Below are 16,279 nucleotides of genomic sequence, written 5' to 3'. Positions count from 1 at the left end.
ACCCCACACACACGACCAACCCCAACCCTGGGGGAATTCTCTCAGTGCTGGGGCAGCATTGCACTGGCAGGGGCATCCCTAACCACTCGCTCACCATCATGGCCCCAGCATCCGGGCAGGGCAGGGGCGACAGGGGCAGATAGCCAGAATGCTTTGTCCTCTGGTTTCTCCCTAGCCCATAGGCAGTCTGGGGGAGGCTGCTGAAATTTGTGTTGGTGGCCGGTCCAGTCCCAGGCGTCTGGGAGGTGCAAAGGTGACACATGCTCCTCACCTCTCAGGAAGTGCAACCCAGAACCACGCCAAATACGAGGCGTCAATCTGGGCCGTGTTTGCCTCTTGCTGGGCTGACACAAACAAGGAGGCTACAGCCCGGCCTGGTCTCTGTTACGCCCCTGTCCAGACAAGCCTAGAAACACTGACAGCCCTGGAGTTACTACAGCTCCACAGAGTCTGCCTGAGAACAGCGTTGATACTCCTCGGTCCTGGGAGGCTGGGAACATCACCCCTGGCCGGACGGTGTGCTGAGGGACAGCAGGCCAGACACAAGCCAATGGTATTGATGTTCTGGGCTAATGGCCCAACAGGGTTTTGATTTTCTTCCCCGTGTCAGGAGAGAGAAATAAATCTACCCCGAGGGAAACAAACCCGGCAGCTACTGTAGAAGCCCTAAGGTTGGACAAAACAACAAACTGGCCAGGGCATGACCTTGCTGACTCCTCCGCCGTCGCCCTCCACCTCTGTGGGCAGATCCCTGATAAGCCCTGATTAGCCTCTGATCAGTCACCTGGTGTCACGTAGCAAACACTGAAATATCAGTGGTGCTGGCGCTGGATCTCGGGCATTTGGCTTCCGCAGTGGACAGACAGAGAGCCCCTGCGTTCCTAGCCAGACAAGTAAGCAGGCTGGAGCTGTGAGCTGATGGGCTAACCGGCAGGAGCTGGTGACATCCCTCCCGTGGCTGTGTAGAAGGGCTTGACGGAGAGGAAGCTGGTTAGGGTACTAGCGAGGGCTTTGAGAGACTCAGGTTCAGTCCCCTGTTCTGCCACGGACTCCCTGTGAGACACTTAGGTGCAGAGCCTCAAAGGGATTTAGGTGCCTAGCTCCATTCATGCCAATGGGAGTTAGGTGCCTACATCCCTTTGAGACCTTGGGGCTCAGCTTCTCTGTGCCTCAGTTCCCCATCTGTGAAATAGCCCTGCCCTGTGCTCAGACCCTACAGCAAGGGGGGCTCAGATACGTCCCTAGCATAGAACAGATGATGGATTTATAACCAGCGTCACTCTCTTGCTTACTCTGGTGGTGCGTGATCTGTCCTAAATGCCCTGGGCCAGGAGTCGATTTGCAGCAGGCTTTTCCTGGGTTAAGCAAGAGGAAAAAATACCAGGGACCCCACTTGCTACCGTGATGTTGATTATTTGTATTACCATGATGCCAAAAGCCCGCAGCCAAGCTTGGGGCTCCATGGTGCTAATATGTCATGGCACGTACAGCACCTAGCGCCCTGGGGGACTCAACCTCGGATAGGGCTCGGCCCCACTGGAATACAAGCAGTAATAATAATCAGACCCCAAATGTATCCTCCAAGGCAGCACCCCCAGAGGATGCATCTATCCATCCCCACACACTATCTATCTATCTATCCCTGTATAGATTCCTGTCTATCCATCCCCACACACAACCTATCTATCTATCCCTGTACACATCCCTCTGTCTAGCCATCCCCATCCACCTATACCTAGCTCTCTACCAAAGAATTTAGAACCCCAAATTTCCAACTCAAGAGTCTTAATTCCACTTGCAAACTATCTGCAAGGTGTGCAAAGGTGTGCCCTGTATGTGGGGATGGGGAATCAACGAGGCATTTGGGGGAGTAAGCAGGGTGATAGTGGGCATAATCATTCATGACCAACCAGGAAAGGGTGGGCAATTAATGACTGCAGCCCCCCATCCCTGCCAACATAATAGCAGAGGGCTCCAAAGTGAGTCACTTTTCACCCTTTTGTTTGATCACTGAGATAAAATATAAGAGTCTCTCTCCCAAGCGCAGCCTTCACCCCGCCCCGTGCTGCCCCAGGACAGTGCTAATTGCCAGGCAGAGGCAGCCTGGTGACACAGGATCTTTCTGTGCAAGCGTCAGGGGTTCACGCTGCTGAGCGGCTCCCCCCGGTGTGGCTCCAAACCCAAGCAGCCCACTTGCTGTGGCCTGCACGGAGCGGTTCTGATCGCAATGACACCAGTGCAAATGAGTTGTTGGCTCGGCTGAAGTCACTGAGTCACACTAGGGCCAAAGCAGAGCCCCCCCTTCGGGTCCCCCAGGGCATGAGTCCAAAGGACAGAGGACCACAGCCCTCCTGGTTTCATTCTTGGCACTAAACGTGGCTGGGGAGATGGGGGAAGTGACCCATTGCAGCGAGGACAGGAAAGTGCATGGAGGAGGCTACAGCCTCCGCTCACCCACGGGGGCACAGGGATACCCCCCCCAACACACACCCAGCTGCATGCCCTGCCAGTATTGTGTGGTGCTGAGCCAGGGTGGGGCCGGTTGCTCCCGCTAGGAGGGAGGGGAACTGTTGCGGGCACCAGAAGCATGTGCTGAGCACAGGGCTTGCTTAGGCACGTCCCACACGTCTGGGCTGGGGCCGCACAGATCCTTGTCTCCCTGGGAGAGGGAGGTCAGGGGAGAGGGCAGAGGTGGAAGGGGAAGCAACAATAAACAAAGGTCACAGCACCAGGCGAGGAGAAAGGTCCACAAAGGAAGGGGGGCGGTTAGAGAGGTGCCCAAGATAAGCCCAGCTGGCTGGATCCTCAGGAGAAAGGCTTTAGCAGGGAGATGGGTGCAGAAATCTCCTGCTCCCAGCTGGATTCGTTCGAGTCCTGCAGCATCCAAGGATCCCCTAGCGCTTTACAGCTCCCAGCACTGAAATGCAGCCACCTCTAGGGCAGAGCGCAGAAGCCGCGCAGCAACACCCTCCCGGGTTTTGGTTCACAAGGGCACAATGCGCCGGCTGCCTATTCCAGGAGCGTCCCATTACCAAGGGGTGACGTGGATGGGAAAGTCGCCCTGCTTCTTGGGATAACAACACGCAACTGCAGAGACCCCAAGCCACACTCGGTGGGGGTAGAGGCTTCCTCTGCCCCTGTACAGATCCCTCTGTCTATCCATCCCCATACACATCTATCTATCTATCCCCTCGGGCCTGGGTAGAAACCCCAGGAGTTATTTTTGGCCGGAACAGCAGTAACTCACCATCCCCAGCTGCAGACTCCCCCCCTCCCCACATGGTGTAGGATGGCTGAGGGCTGGCGGGGGGCAGGTGAAAGAGTCCTGGGGAGCCCTGAGGGGCCCTAAGTCTCTGTTCTGCTTCACAGAGATCCCCCCTGCTCCCCACAATGACAGAACGAGGAGGATGAAACACAAGGCAACCTCTAGCTCCCCGCACAGCAGAAGCACGTGCCCCATGGCTGCAGCCCCCCGTATAACAGATCGAGCGTCTGTGTCTGCGAAACAGCTTAGATTTGAAGATACCCCGTAATCATCTTGTTACAGCTTTGTTGCAGTGTAGTGGTTAGAACAGATGGGGCTGGAGGGTGTGTGGGCGGTGGAATTAGGAGTCACCAGGGCCGGCTCCAGCATTTTTGCCACCCCAAGCGGCGGGAAAAAAAAAAAAAAGCCGTGATCAGCGGCACTTCGGCGGCAGGTCTACCGCCGCCGCTTTATTCTTCAGCGGCAATTCGGCGGCCGGTCCTTCCCTCTGAGAGGGACTGAGGGACCCGCCGCCGAAGAGCCGGACGTACCGCCCCTTTCCATGGGCCGCCCCAAGCACCTGCTTGCTGCGCTGGTGCCTGGAGCCAGCCCTGGGCAGGACTCCTGGGTTCTTTGCCCAGCTCTGGGAGGGTGTGCGGTCTAGTGGTTAGAGCAGGTGGGGACGGGCGGCAGGACTCCTGGGTTCTTTGCCCAGCTCTGGGAGGGTGTGCGGTCTAGTGGTTAGAGCAGGTGGGGATGGGCGGCAGGACTCCTGGGTTCTTTGCCCAGCTCTGGGAGGGTGTGCGGTCTAGTGGTTAGAGCAGGTGGGACCGGGAGGCAGGACTCCTGGGTTCACTGCCCAGCTCTGGGAGGGTGTGGGGTCTAGTGGTTAGAGCAGGGGGGGGGCTGAGAGGCAGGACTCCTGGGTTCAGCGCCAGCTCAGTCATTAGCTCATTGTGTCACCCTGGACAAGTCACTTCTCTGCCTGTGTACAAAGGGGCTGGTTCCTCTCCCTCCCTCCCGAAGTGCTTTGCAGCGTGACAAACAGACTGGGTGTGACCCGTCTGTGCAGTGCCAGCTCTGACTACTGGGTGTCCAGGCACAGTCACTCGCCTTTTGCCGAGGGAGGCTGGGTCGGGCTCTCCCGAGCGGCTATGACGCTGCGCCTAGAGGGGCCAGTGGAGCCCCCCCCGGGCGGGGCATGCTGCCTCCGGAGCGAAATCGAGCCTGTGGTGGTAGTGTGAGGCGCCACCCCCCCCCCACTGTCCTCGTGCGTCCACCGCGGTGCACATCCCCCCGTCACACCCCAGCCTCTCATCAGCCTGCTGGGAAGGGGTCGCCCAGAGCCCTGAGGACCCTGCACCTCCTGGGTAGTCCAGCCTCAATGGGTGGGAGTACTCCCTGGGGGGGTGGGTTTGCTCCAGTCTGACCCAGGGGCCTTCAGTTTTAGGCAGCAGCTGGTGGGCCCCTTTTCAAAGCTGCTTCTGCAGCGTTTCGGTCAGTGACTCCCGAAGGCAGCCAGGCCCCGAGGCTCCTAACTCCCATTGGTTTCAAGTTCAGCCCTTTGTGGAGCTGGGCCTCAGCCACTCTGGGCATCGGGAACCATGGCAGCCATCTGGGGCCACGGGAAAGACGCTGCTTTAAGGCCCCTGCCCTGAGGAAGAGAAGAGTCCACGTCCGTGTGCGCTGGCTGCACCAAGGCGCTGGGGCGTGGGGGCAGGGGCGTTTCGGGGGAAAGGAAGGCGACTCCGATTAGTAACAGGGCCGGCCGGCCAAAAAACAAGAATTCTGCGTTGCAAAAAATAATAATAATACAAAAAAATCAAGGTTTTGATATTTGTTTCCGTTCCAACTGGGAAAGAACGTCAACCTCCCGAAACAGCCCCTGAAATACCCTAGCGTCTAGGGTTAGGTCACTCACCTGGAGACGGGCAGGGCTTAACACTGTCTGAAAAAAGTGAGGGCCCATCTATCCTACTCTGGGGGGAGCAGCAGCTTTGGTAAGCCAGTGCTTAAAGGGCATGCCCGCTTGTTTCCAGGGCCAGGTCTGCAGCTCCTCACGCTTTAACCACCGGACATGAGAGACCCAGGTTCAAGTCTATGGCAAATCAGAGACTTGATCCTGCGTCTTCCACGTTGTAAGCGAGAGTCGTAATGATCAGGCTGTTGCAAATCAGCGTTTTCTGATGAAAAAGTCCCAAAGTTCCCGACTAGTGCTAATCGGTAATGATGTTGTAACACACTATTGACCACTTAGCAATGCATGGTTGTCACTACGCTGCACACTACAGTTGCCTGGAACTTCAAGGCAACAGCAAAGACACCCTCCTTGTCCAAAAGCCCAGTCCCAGATCCCTGGTGCTAAAGGAGAATCTCCGTTAGCAGTATAGGGCATATGACACACAGTCAGGACTCTTAGGTTCCAATCCTGTGCATGACCTCGGGAACTCTTCACCGCTCCTGGCCTCGGTTTCCCTCTCGGTAGAACAGGGCTATTGATCTTTCAGCTCTGAGAATTTGATTGACAAAGAAGACCTCACGCTGACGTTGCTGGGAGAAGCTTCTCTGACGTGCTTCCCCACGGCTCGGAGAACCAGTTGCCCCACTGGGATGCCAGTGCTCAGCAGTGCGCCGATGAGCTTGTTAATCATCAAATTTAAAACAGCTGCTGCCCTCTGACCCTGCCTAGGTTTTAACCGCACAGCAGCAGCCGGGCTCCAGCCATCGCACGCCCCACCCAGCTTCCTGGGCCGGGAGGTCAGTGTGATTAATAGCGGCTCTGCCAGCCAGTGCAGCCCGGGTAGGATGCACCTACCGGCGTCAGCAGCTTTCCTCCGAAACTGACTGAAGGCCTGGGGATAGCGAGACCGGCCCCTCGGACTCTCCTGTCTGAAGATGGAGCCGGGGCTCATTTCTCATAGGAGGCTCCGTTACCTTGGGGCTTCCCCCACCATAGCTCAGCTTTTGCAGCGGTAAAGAGGGTAAAACAAGGTTAACCTTGGAGGACCGGCAACGTTCTCAGTCCCAGTGGATCTGGGCCTCAGTGCTTCCTCCCCCCATCAAATCCCTTTCCGTGTGGCCCACCCCCCTTCTTTCTTGCACAGGGGACGCGGGCAGCAGCCAGGCCTCGGGGTCCCCTATCAGATTTCCCAGGAAGCGAGGGCTCGCAGAGATCTGGTGTTCTACCACGTTGTTCACACAAGCCCCGTGACCTCCTGGCCCTGCTGGGTTAGAAGGAAAGCCAAGCCCTGTTGAGCAAACGTGTTTGCAGAGTCAGGAATCTTCCCTCGTGCTTCTCACCGGCCTGCAGCAAGGGGGGAGCCCGAGCCCAGCCTGCGCAAGGCTCGGTACCTGTTGCATCCTGCACGTACAAGGGCTGATGAAAGCACAGCAGGCAGTTGCCCTGATGAGTCAGCAGCGAGACAGATAACAGGAAGATGGGTGGAATGTGGACAGCGGGGCAAGGGGAGGAGGGAGAGAGAAAACGAGGGGTTGGAGCGGATCAGCTTTCACGTTTCCCAGAACTTAGCTCTTCCTGGCTGGGGCAGCTGCCTCTTGGTTCAAATGCAACCGCTTGGGTTTGGAAAATGAGGGGGAGCTCCTGCGTGGGAAGTCTTGTGCTGCATGGCCCCAAGAGCGTGAGGCACAGGCTGCTCCAGGAGGGTAACCCAGGACCTTTGCCCTGCAGTGCAGGAGACCTGGCTTTGATTCACCGCGGGGGCCCTTTCCTGGGCTACTAGAACCACAGAGTGCTGGAGAGGAGCCAGAGGCGACTCTAGCTTTTTTGCCGCCCCAAGCACGGCAGGCAGGCTGCCTTCGGCGACTTGCCTGGGGGAAGTCCGCCGGTCCCGCGGCTTCGGCGTACCCGCCACTGAATGCGGCTGAATCCGCGGGACCAGTGGACTCCCGCAGGCCTGCCGCCGAAGGCAGCCTGACTGCTGCCCTCGCAGGGACCGGCACGGCGCCCCCACCCCCCCGTGGCTTGCCGCCCCAGGCACATGCTTGGAGCGCTGGTGCCTGGAGCCGCCGCTGAGAGGAACTGTGCTCAGAGCGGGAGTGTAATCTCCAGCTCCTGGCACCCACACCCCCTAACTCTGCCCCAGCCCCATGGACTCCCTGCCCCATGCACATGCCTTGGATTGCAGCCAGCCATGGCTACCTGGCTCTTTTCAGCAGGTTAGCTCAGAGAGCTCATGCTAGGATAGCGCCTCAGACTGGAAATTACACCAGCAGCCTCAGGGGGCGTCAACCCTGGAGCTCTGGTGCCTTAACCCAGGCTGGACCCAGGCACCCCCATAGCTAAACACTGTCGCTCCCTCGCCTGGGGGCTGTCAGAGACTCAGATCCTCTGGGCAGCGGGGGACCGGTAACACACACTCACCAGTGGGCTGTGCTCATCAGTTCTCATCAGTTGCCAGGGAGCTCTTTATGCAGGTGCTATTGCCCTGATCCTGGATCAGCGTTCACAGGGGAGCTGTGTGATCTCACAAGGCAACCCGGATTTACAGCAGCGTCTATGGGTAAGGAGCAGACTTCATAGCCCCAGACAGTTCCCTTTGGCCTGCCAGATGGTGGCTGGGACATGTGACCTCAAGGTCCTAGCCAGGAGTCAGGAGACCTGGGTTCTATTCCTGTCTCCGCCCCTGACCTGCTGTGTCACCTTGGGCAAGTCACTCCTCCGCTCTGTGCCTCAGTTTCTGCCTCCCACCCTCTGCCTGTCTTGCCTATTAGGATTGTAAGGACTTTGGGGCAGGGATTGTCTCCCACGCTGTGTGTGTCGAACGCCCAGTACAGTGGGGCCCTAAGGTGCTACCATAATACACATATTGAACAATAATTTGTGCCTCAGTTTCTCCAACGGGGAAATGGAGACAACGTCGCCTGACCAGATGGGGCAGTAGCGGGGCAGTTACCCCGCTCCTAGGGGAAAAGGTTAAAGGCAGCTGAGATCAGCTGATTGGAAGAGGCAGCCACAGCTGTGGCCACACCCAATCAGGCCACAGCTGGCCTTGATATAAGGGCTAAAGGAGGAGCTGGGTCAGTCTTACTCCAGTCTTGGAGGGGGAAGGTCCTAGCTCCCTGAAGGACTGCAGGGACCTGAAGCAGAGTGGTGCTGGGGAAGGGCAGGCAGGGCTGGGGAGCTCTGGCTGGGTGAGTCCCCATGCTGAGGCCTTGCTGAAGGCCAAAGGCAGTACTGGAGCTGCAGGGAGATAGCCGGGCCTAGAAAGGCAGCAGGTCCAACCCCCTTGCCAATGATAAGTGGCCATTACAGACTGAAGTCTGTCCCAGAGAATGGGGGGCTAGATGATGACCGGCAGTAGCCACTGAGGCAAAGTGGGTTTAGAGGGTTGGAGGGTCCCCTGGGAGGGGAGACCCCGAGTGTGGGGGCACTGCTGTGGGGCAGCACCCCCGGGTAAGGCGGTGAGTCAGTGATCTGCTACAGGGCACCCAGGGGGTTTACCAGGGGCTGTAAAACATGGAGAGTAGTGACAATAACTGCATTCAGGGCGGATAGACCTCCCCTGGTCCCGTCACTGATCTGTGGCGGTCCCTGCACAGAGCTCCTACCTGGTGGAGCTTGGGTCGGACGCCCCCGGCCAAGGGACGTGACTAAGAGCTGCCACAGTGCGTGCAGCTGGGCCAGCTCTGTTTGGCTTGGCCACGCCAGTCTGGGGAGTTAATGACAGGCCTTCTCCGTGTCTGCAAGGGTCAGACCCTCCCACCGCGCAAGGCATCCACCAGCGCTTGCTGGAGGCAGCTTCCCTGACAGCGACTTAGACCCAGAATCTCCCAGCAGCAGCTGTTGCGAACTCGGCACACGTCACAACCCTTCCCCCGCAGGCACCTTACCCGGCTCCGGGCTGCTTCTACCGAATGGGCCCGATCCTCCTCTCTTACCCCCGCGGGAGGCCGGAGTAAGGGGGTAGCAGCAGCCTGCGCCGCAGCCAATGGCCCTGAGCAAACGATGCAGCGGCCGCGTTCGCAAGCGGAAAGTCAGCCAGGTGCATCTGCATTGGGACTAGGGCGTATTTGTCCCCCCCCCACCCAGCATCCCCGATCTCACCACCTGGCTCCCCCATGCCTTGGTTGCCACTCCCAGAGGCAGCCAGGCCCGAGTTAAAGGCCTCATCCCCACCCATGTGGATAAGATTCAGGTGAGGTATGCAAAGCTTTGGCTGCTCTGGGGCCTGCACCCCAGAGCCTTTGTGGGGCTCCCCTGCTGGACGGCTCCCCTGGGGCAGGAGGGGGATACAAGTCAGATTCACCCCATCATTATGGGTGGGATTTTCCAAAGTGCTTAAGGGAGTTAGGAGCAAAAATCCCTTTGAAAGGCAATGGCTCTTCTGTTCCTATCTCCCTTAACCGCTTGGGAAAATCCCAGCCTGTGATATGACTGTGAGCCCTTCCCAGAGCAGGCACAGAGAGCCCGCCCTGGATACAGCGATCTCACTTCCCCCAGGCTGATGTTTCAGCAGCCTCCTCTCCCGGCTGCCTCCCCTGGCCCTGGTTGTGGTGCCACCTGACGCAGGGAGGCTCCGGAGCGGGGATTCCAGCCCAGAGGGCCCATTGTGTCCCCCGCGGTGAGCTGGGGAATTCTGGCCTGTGGTGACAGCAGCTGAGTCAGACAGAGAGGAGGACGGTTTGCGCTTGGGTTACATCAGCTTCTGTGTTTGCTGGGTTATGCCTCTGGATTGCGCCCTGCCCTGGAGTCCCCACATCCTCTCCCTCCCCCTGCCTGTCCCTTTTGTCCTGGAAACATAACCACCCAGGGTCTCCTCTCTGCCACTGGCATTTGGCTCTCCCAAAGCAGAGCCTGTGGGTTACCCCTGAACATCCCTGAGCTCTTATCTCCTGGAGATCTGACACCAGGAGCTTGGCGGGAAAGGGGAATCCATGGAAAATTCTCCTATTATGGGAAGCCAGGAAACCTGGAATTCCCCTTTACGTGGAAGCGCGGCCAAGGGAGACAGAAACCTGGGCTTGTTTCCAGGTCCCTTTTAAATAGCCGGCATAGGGCAGAGTACTTTGCCCACAACAGCGAGGCAAGGGGTTATGTCTGGGAGCCAGGGGGTTGTTTCAACACATTGGACTTGAATAGGGGGTGTAAGTTGCACCCTGAGCAGTAAGTGAGCGGTTTTGGGAGTCTGCGCTGGTCAGGGGCGGCACCAGCGCAGCAAGTGCGTGCCTGGGGCATCAAGCCATGGAGGGCGGCAGTCAGGCGGGCTGCCTTCGGCGGCATGCCTGCGGGAGGTCCGCCGGTCCCACGGTTTCAGCGGCAATTCAGCGGCGGGTACGCCAAAGCCGTGGGACTGGCAGATCACCCGCAGAAATGCCGCCGAATCCGCATGACCGTGGACCGCCCGCAGGCATGCCGCCGAAGGCCGCCTGACTGCCATGCTTGGGGTGGCAGAAAACATAGAGCCTTCCCTGGCGCTGGTGTAACATACACCCTGAGTGGGGTCAGCGTCAGCTCCCGCCAGGCTCACTGGGACCCCTCTGGACGTGGTGTAGTGACATCCGTGGGGCTGCTCCCAAGGTTGCAGGCTCGAGGCCTCAGCCAGGCAGAGCCTCTTGATTCATCACATGTTTGCCCAGCACCCACCGCGCTGGGGTTTCTGGGCAGTCCAGCGATTAGAGGGTAGTTAGCAGCATGCAGCGCAGAGGCTGGGCAGAACTGACCGGTTACTAGAAATACCAGCTGTGCTTCTGCTTTCCTGTTCTAAGGAGCGCCGCCCTGGGCCGGGAGCCCTGCCTGGGGAATCTCCCACACAGACCAGGGCCAGGAAGCCGAGTCCCTGAAGCTCCAGGAGAAGAGAAACTTGGCAAACCTGACTTCCTCCTGTGGCCGAGGGCAGGTTCTTCCCCGCATGCTTTTGGGAGAGGCCCCTGTGGCTCCCAGAATTAGCAGGCGCAGCCTTGTGCCCAGCCCTGAGCGCACCGTGCAGGCTCCACCGCGGGCAGGAGAGGGGCACAGAAGGGAAGTGGCTGCTCCCCTCAAAGCCTCGGTGTCTCCACTCTCAACGCTGCAGCAGGGCTGCTGTACCACTTAGAGAAGCCGCTACCTCCGCGGACGGGAGAAACCCTCCCATCAGCAGAGCGCTGGCTACGCTGGGCGTTCGGTCGCTGTACCCGCGGCACTCAGCGGCGGTGGATTTCCCGCCCCGCTGAGCAACGTCGTTACACCGACAGGTTTGTAGGGCAGACCAGGGCTAAGCAACCTCCCCCCGCCCAGCCCCAGGAAAACCATTACTGCTGGTATGGAGTAGTGTCTGCCAGGAAGCCTGGCCAGGAGCGATTCACTGGCTGGTGCACCTCCTTACTGTCAGGGCTGGTGTAGCAGTAGCAGAGTCCCCCCCGCCCCCAGATGTCCGCTCCACCCCTGCAGGGGCCTTCTGGGGACTCAGCTCTAAAGTGCCCAGGCCCCCCGGGTACGTCTACACCAGTGGCGCTCAACTTTTTTATTGGTGACCCTTTTCACATAGCAAGCCTCTGAGTGTGACCCCCCCCCTTATAAATTTAAAAACACTTTTTAATATATTTAACACCATTATAAATGCTGGAGGCAAAGGGGGGGTTGGGGTGTAGGCTGACAGCTCACGACGCCCCCATCTAATAACCTCGCGACCCCCAGTTTGAGACCCCCCAGGTCTACCCTGCAAAGAGAAACCTGCGGCGCCGAGTCTCGGAGTCTGGGTCAGCTGACGCAGGGCTGAAAATACCAGTGTAGACATTCCCGCTTGGGCCGAAGCCTGGGCTCCAGCAGCCTCCCCGCCTTGCTGGGTTACAGAGCCCGGGCTCCAGCCCGAGTCCGAAAGGCCACACTGCTCCTTTCAGCCCCGCAGCGCGAGCCCCAGAGAGGTGAGCAGGCTCTGAGACACAGCCCCCCTGGGTTGTTGTTTGTAGTGTGGCCCCCCCTTGTAGTCCCCCCCCCTTCAAGGGGGGGGCAGAAAATCCACCAACAAATCTGCTGAGGAGCTGGAGTCAGGTCTTCAGCCCTGGACGCTGGGCCTGGGTCCTTGCATCCCTTGTCTCCGGCCCTTCAACCGTCCGTGAGCCTGTGCCGGGAGTTTCACGCCAGCTTACCTGGTGGCTGGGAGGGGCAGCCTGGCCCTCCCTTTCCTGCGGATTCCAGTCCAGGTCCCCAAAGGGAGCAGTCACGGGCTGCTGCTTCCCTGGACGTCTTCCTACCGTGCCCAGGCTCTGCCCAGGCCTTTCCAGCTCTGGCAGTGAGCAGCACCCCGAGGGCTTCCGCCTCGAGATCCACTGCCTGTCCTTGGACCACAGGGACTCAGTCCAAGCTTGTGGCTTCCCTGTGTCGCTCCTGGATGCTGTCAGCATTCCCAGCTCAGGAGAGGGCTCCTAAGGCCGACTCTGCCCCTTCCTTCCCCTCCCCGGGGCTTTCATGGACCAGGGCCCCCCTGTGCGAGGCGCTGGAAAAACGCAGAACAGAGAGGCCATACCTGGACCTTATAATCTAAGTCAGGGGTCGGCAACGTTCGGCACGCGGCTCACCAGGGTAAGCACCCTGGCGGGCCGGGCCATTTTTAGTTACCTGCTGACGCGGCAGGTTCGGCCGATCGTGGCCCCCACTGGCCGCGGTTCGCCGTCCCGGGCCAATGGGGGTGGCGAGAAGCGGCACGGGCGAGCGATGTGCTGGCCGCGGCTTCTCGCTGCTCCCATTGGCCCGGGACGGCGAACCGCGGCCAGTGGGGGCCGCGATCGGATGAACCTGCCGCGTCAGCAGGTAACTAAAACTGGCCCGGCCCGCCAGGGTGCTTACCCTGGTGAGCCGCGTGCCGAACGTTGCCGACCCCTGATCTAAGTAGACCCCAGATAGATACAGACAGGTGGGGGGGGATACAAGGAAAACAATGGGACACTATTGGTCAGCATGACAAACCGCCGTCTCAGCACAGCGGCTGACTAACTGTTTTCAAGTGTTTTGTAGACATCACAGGAGAGTTTTGAGGAGGGATTTGAAGGTGGATAGAATCATAGAACTGGAAGGGACCTCGAGAGGTCGTCTAGTCGAGTCCCCTCCACTCAAGGCAGGACTAAGTATTATCTAGACCATCCCTGACAGGTGTTTGTCCAACCTGCTCTTAAAAATCTCTATTGATGGAGATTCTACAACCTCCCTAGGCAATTTATTCCAGTGCTTAATCACCCTGACAGTTAGGAAGTTTTTCCTAATGTCCAACCTAAACCTCCCTTGTTGCAATTTAAGCCCATTGCTTCTTGTCCTATCCTCAGAGGTTAAGAACAATTTTTCTCCCTCCTTCTTGTAACAATTTTTATGTACTTGAAAACTGTTATGTCCCCTCTCAATCTTCTCTTCTCCAGACTAAACAAATCCAATTTTTTCAGTCTTCTCTCATAGGTCATGTTTTCTAGACCTTTTATCATTTTTGTTGCTCTTTTCTGGATTTTCTCCAATTTGTCCACATCTTTCCTGAAATGCGGCACCCAGAACTGGACACAATACTCCAGTTGAGGCCTAATCAGCGCGGAGTAGAGCAGAAGAATTACTTCTCGTGTCTTGCTTACAACACTCCTGCTCATACATCCCAGAATAATGTTTGCTTTTTTTGCAACAGCGTTACACTGTTGACCCATATTTAGCTTATGATCCACTATGACCCCCAGATCCCTTTCCGCAGTACTCCTTCCTAGGCAGTCATTTCCCATCTTGTATGTGTGCAACTGATTGTTCCTTCCTAAGTGGAGAACTTTGCATTTGTCCTTATTTAATTTCATCCTATTTACTTCAGACCATTTCTCCAGTTTGTCCAGATCATTTTGAATTTTAATCCTATCTTCCAAAACACTTGCAACCCCTCCCAGCTGGATATCGTCCACAAACTTTATAAATGTACTCTCTATGCCATTATCTAAATCACTGATGAAGATATTGAACAGAACCGGACCCAGAACCGATCCCTGCGGGACCCCACTCGTTATGCCCTTCCAGCATGACTGTGAACCACTGATAACTACTCTCTGGGAATGATTTTCCAACCAGTTTTGCACCCACCTTATAGTAGCTCCATCTAGGTTGTATTCCCCTAGTTTGAATATGAGAAGGTCATGCGAGACAGTATCAAAAGCCTTACTAAAGTCAAGATATACCACATCTACTACTCCTCCACCTATCCACAAGGCTTGTTACCCTGTCAAGGAAAGCTATCAGGTAGGTTTGACATGATTTGCTCTTGACAAATCCATGCTGACTGTTATTTATCACCTTATTATCTTCTAGGTGTTTGCAAATTGATTGCTTAATTATTTGCTCCATTATCTTTCTGGGTACAGAAGTTAAGGTGACTGGTCTGTAATTCCCCAGGTTGTCCTTATTTCCCTTTTTATAGATGGGCACTAGATTTGCCCTTTTCCAGTCTTCCGGAATGTCTCCCATCTTCCATGACTTTTCAAAGATAATTGCTAATGGCTCAGATATCTCCCCAGTCTGTTCCTTGAGTATTTGAGGATGTATTTCATCAGGCCCTGGTGATTTGAAGACATCTAACTTGTCTAAGTAATTTTTGACTTGTTCTTTCCCTATTTTAGATTCAGATCCTACTTCATTTTCACTGGTATTCATTATGTCAGATGTCCAATCTCCACCAACCTTCTTGGTGGAAACTGAAACAAAGAAGTCGTTAAGCACATCTGCCATTTCCACATTTTCTGTTATTGTCTTTCCCCGCTCATTGAAGATCTGGCTAAGCCAGGGTGGTCTCTTGCCATACTTCCTATCTTTCCTACGCAGTGAGATAATGATTCTTCCTCCTCCCCCGCTCCCCATGCTAAGCATCCGCTCACCGGCCAGAGCTGTCCAGTGGAACTGGAGTCCAGTGGAACTGTGACCGACTCTGGAATGCAACTGGGGCCAGGCTAATCCCAGCCCGACTCTGGCCTCTCAGCGCTAGCCCTGACCTCTCAGCAAAGATCTCTCCCCTACAACTCTGCCTGCCGCAGCTGCAGCCCTGCCTGCTCATGAAGCAACGGTGTTGGTAAAGGCTAGTCTGGAGGACACTTCTCAACCATTTGTCCCTAGTGAGGAACATTAACCCAGTGCTCAGTCTTGGGCAGGGTGGAAGGCGGACGTATTGACTCTGGCCCAGACCAGACCAGGGCGGTTCAGCTCCCTGTAGGTGGGTAAGCAAGGAAGCTGGGATTGGGGAAATCTAAACAGGAGAGGGGCCGTCCTGCAGCCGGCCAAGTGAAACTGAAACTGACAGCAGAAGGAACTGTGCTTGTAGTGTGAGGGCAGGGAGGGGGGATTTCTACATCTGCTGCGGGGAGGATGTATTATACAGTGCAGGGAATCAAGGTTTAAAGGGGAAACGCACCTAGGTTCGGTCAGGGCAGCAGCAGCGTGAAGTAGTTGGGAGGCCTGGCTTTAAAGGGCTCTGTTTAGAGCCCGCAGGAACCGGGGTTACGTATCCAGCTCCCCTAACGTGTAGTAGTGTGCAGTGTAAAACGAGGCGTGGGCCATGACCAAGGCAGCCGGTCTGCTAAGAGATCAGGTGCTGAGGCAAGGTGACTGCAGGTTGGGACGAGGGTTACCATCTTTGAAATGCAATAAAAGTTCCGTTCTCCCCCTCCCCTCCCCCCATGCCAAGGCAAGCCGACCACCAGGCAACTCCACAACCCCCCGTTCAACAGCCACTGATAGTGTCTATAAAGAGAACACCTACAGATCAGATTGATAACATCACACGGCTCCTCTCCCGTGACTCAAACCCTCTCTCACACGCATGCAGGATGCTTGCATGATGATGGGCAGCCCGCTGCTGTATTTTCAGCCGTTTTGATCTGTTATCGCTTAAACTGCAGAAGTGGGAACACTGCAGCCTCTTTGGCTGGACACAGACACTTTTAACATGAGCTATGACAGTCTATTGGGGTAATAATGCAAATCTTTAGACACATGGCAAAAAAAAAACCAAAAAAAAACCCTGGCAGATTAAATTATTTTTCTGGAACTCCATAAGAAACCTGGCCAGGCCGGTCAAATACCAGCCAGGTGGT

The sequence above is a fragment of the Malaclemys terrapin genome, chromosome 24 (genome assembly GCF_027887155.1).
Source record: "Malaclemys terrapin pileata isolate rMalTer1 chromosome 24, rMalTer1.hap1, whole genome shotgun sequence".
In the NCBI taxonomy this organism is placed as follows: Eukaryota; Metazoa; Chordata; order Testudines; family Emydidae; genus Malaclemys; species Malaclemys terrapin.
Note: the sequence above shows the minus strand (reverse complement) of the source record.